The following is a 3,627-nucleotide window of genomic DNA, read 5'->3' as shown; positions in this document are numbered from 1 at the left end:
CACCATAAATATTTGAACACATGTCAGGGTTTAAGACATAGACACTAAATCCATACACCAGCTACTAATAAAGTGATAGGAGAGAGGAGAGAGGGCATAACAAGGACTTGTGGTGATAGATTCTCGTGAGGCGATAATTATGGTCTTGTTTAGAGGGAGGCTCAAAAGAGGAAGGGTTTCCTTGAGAGGAGGAGAAGGCGATGAAGGTATATATAGAGGAGAGATAGGGTAGAGGAAGAAGGAGGGGGAAAGAGTGCAAGTAAAGGAAGAAGGAGGGGGAAGGAGTGTAAGTTTTGTTATAAAAAATATTTAAAAACTGTGAGACCCATTGACCAAAAACAAAGTCAAGTGCACATTAACAGTGAGGTAATGGTGGAAAGCATTTCGAACGTTTAAGGATAAAAATAAGCCATAGTTGAGTTTAAGGTGTTTAGTGACATTTCAGGTAAAGTTAAAAGGCAAAAATGACCTTTACCCCTATTTTATAATAAAAATATTAAAAAAATATAATACAGGCCCCATTAATGTAAAGAGATTTTGAGAAAATGGCAAGGTGATGAGAAAGAGAATATTTAATATTGAGAAATAGAATATACCCTTATTTAAGTTTAGGATGCTTGTTGATCCTTCATGTAAAGTCGAAAAGGCAAAAATAATCCTTACCCCATACCTGTTAAATTTATTCTTGAAAAAATCATTAATTACACGTTAAAAAAACTAAAAATGTCTTGTATATTTTGAATATTTAACCTAAAAAAATGTCTTATATTTTGGAGGAATAGAGTACATTCTTTTTAAAGAATTTCACTTGTTAAAAAATTTTACATTATACTATTTCTTTTAATCTTTAATAAGGCTAATTATAATTTTAACAAAATCATGTGAATTAAGATGAAAATTGAAAACTACTCAATAGTGCTTTTTATAACACATGATCAATGACTAGACCAAACAAAGAACTGGCCATGTGTCCAATTTGGAGCCCCTAAAACTAGCTAAAAAGTAGTCGATAAAGAATCAATTAAAACAGACTCGAATTGGGTTTTTTCTCTCTTTTTTTAAAGAAATTGATAATATAAGGAGTAGGTTTCATCAATAACAACAAATATATCTCTCAAGGTCCTAAGAGCAATAAACGAGAATCTCACAACTAAATTGCTAAAGGCATAAGGGATGTGGTATGAACCTCCAACTACTTGTTTAAATGACAATAACGTTTACCATGTTATTCAGTGTCTTTTTTTTATCTTTTGATTTGCTTTTTTAATGTTGTATACACATTTGATGATTTATTAGTTGTTCTAATTGGTTATGAAATCTTGTACTGATTGGTTGGACTAATAATCTTGCATACTTGATAGTTTTAGTTATTTCTAACATGTAGTGAATTGTACTTCTTTCGTTAAAAAATGTAATACATTTTTAATCAATCTTACTTCTTAATAAAATAGCTAATTATTTTCAAATTAACATTATCTTTTCATATTTACCTATATTTGATAGGGTGTTAACTTTAAATTAAATATAAACAACAACAAGTCCTATCTCATTAGATAAGGTTAGCTGTATAAATTGTACGACGTCATTGTGCTCCATTATTTACCAAATTTTTAGAAACGTTGTTAACTAAGAAGTCTCAATTAACAACTTTCAAAAGTATTTTCTTTGACCTTCTTTTACCTTTTTAATAGGGCTTAAAGTTATCCATTTCACTATCCTCATTGGTACCTCTCTTGATATTCTTTATATATGTTCAAACCATCTCAAACAATTTTTGCCATTTTCTTTTCACTAAGTGCTATACCCACTTTTTCTCATATGTGCCCATTTCGAAATTTATTTTTACGTGTATGCTTGCACATCCATATCAACATTCTTATCTCTGTCACTCTAACTTTATATCCTTGCTGTCCTGTTAAAGTGTAACATTTCGTATATGAGTTGCTCCATATTTCACAAATTTCATTGTCAAGTTGATGATTTAGGGACTCTTTTCATTTCTAACATTTGGTTTTCAGGAAATCTGATAACTTTTAGAACTTCATGTCATTTAAGTACATTTTCTTTAGTTTCTAATATATTTTGACACACTTGTATCTATTTTAGTTGTCCAAATTAGGAAAATATGTATCTTACTTTGGATTTGCACATTTGTTTTTAATTCAATGCTTTTGGGTTAATTTTGTGTTATTTTAATTTCAATGTGACAACAAAATGAAGCATTTTATTTCTTTAATAAAGCTAGAGTTTTGCACTATATATGACCTATTCCTTATTTTGGCTAACATTCTAAACTTTTTGGGAGTGTTGGCACATGGATTTTGAGCTTGGTTTTGAAGATTGAAAGATATTTTAGCTTCATATCTTGATTCTTCTTCTGCATTCTCCTTCATTTCCTTTTGTTTAATGTTTGGGTTGATATATCTGTATTTTCTCATGGATTTTATAAACATTTGTAGCAAACCCTTACTTCTAGGATTATTTTAAACCCTTTGTATGGATTAAATACTCATTCCCTGTTTATATTTGTGATTAATGATGTAACTATATTGATTTTACTCCATATTTAATGCTTCTAATTGAGTGATCATCAATTAGATTGTTAGGGTCACTTGATTAATGCATGAGAAAGTTAGGTTGAGTGTAGAACTTGAGTTAAATTGTATGAGATCTTAAAGTTTGCAAATGAGATGGATTGTTTTATTAATGAGGTAGAGATACACTCATTAACCTCACATAATCACATAGGATTTGCAAAAAAAATTAAGGTTTAATTAGTTAATCAAGAGATTAATTAAACTAAACAATACTTGGAGACTTGAGAAAGTATTTGTGAGGAATTTAGTATCTTAACTAGCATAATTCATCATCAAGAAAAAGATATATTAGGTGTTGATTGAGTATTCTTGAAATATAAAGGAGGTTAAATAATCCTAGGTTTAATTACTTTCAAAAAGTATTGAATCATTCTCCTTACTTTATTTTCTAGTGTTAATTTAGTTTGTAAAATTAATTTTACCTAATTGTGTTTAGCTCAACTTGATTGAATTCATTATGTCTTTTGTTTGACCATTGTTTTTAAACAAATATCCACAAGAATGATACTCTACACACACTTTATTATTTATCATAGCCCGTGCACTTGTGGAGCATAACAACATCAAAATAGGTTTTTATGAAAAATGAGAAAAAATTTTAGAATATCCTTTAGTGTTTTTCTAAAAAACAAGCAAATTTTCATAGTATCAATTTGTGTTTTTATAAAAAACGAGCAAATTTTTAAAATACTCATTTGTATTTTCAAAATATTTGTAAGTATTTTCATGAAAAATAAGTAAATTTTTAAAATATCTATTTACATTTTCAAATATACTGTGGTATTTTCATGAAAAATGGACAAATTTTCAAAATATGTATTTGTGATATCTTGAAAACACAACATTGGTACAATATTTTAATGCCAATTCTAAGCCATATTTGAATATATAAAGCATGAATATTTTAAAAATCAGGGTGACAGAGGCCATGTTTTAAGAAAATACAATTTAACTTTCATTTATTTGAATAACCACTTTGAATATTCTAAAAATTTATAAGTAGTGTCATGTTTTAAAATTATATATAGGT

The sequence above is a fragment of the Prosopis cineraria genome, unplaced genomic scaffold (assembly GCF_029017545.1).
Source record: "Prosopis cineraria cultivar Desert tree isolate PC_DT_omini unplaced genomic scaffold, ASM2901754v1 PC1, whole genome shotgun sequence".
NCBI lineage: Eukaryota > Viridiplantae > Streptophyta > Magnoliopsida > Fabales > Fabaceae > Prosopis > Prosopis cineraria.
This window is presented reverse-complemented; position numbering follows the sequence as displayed.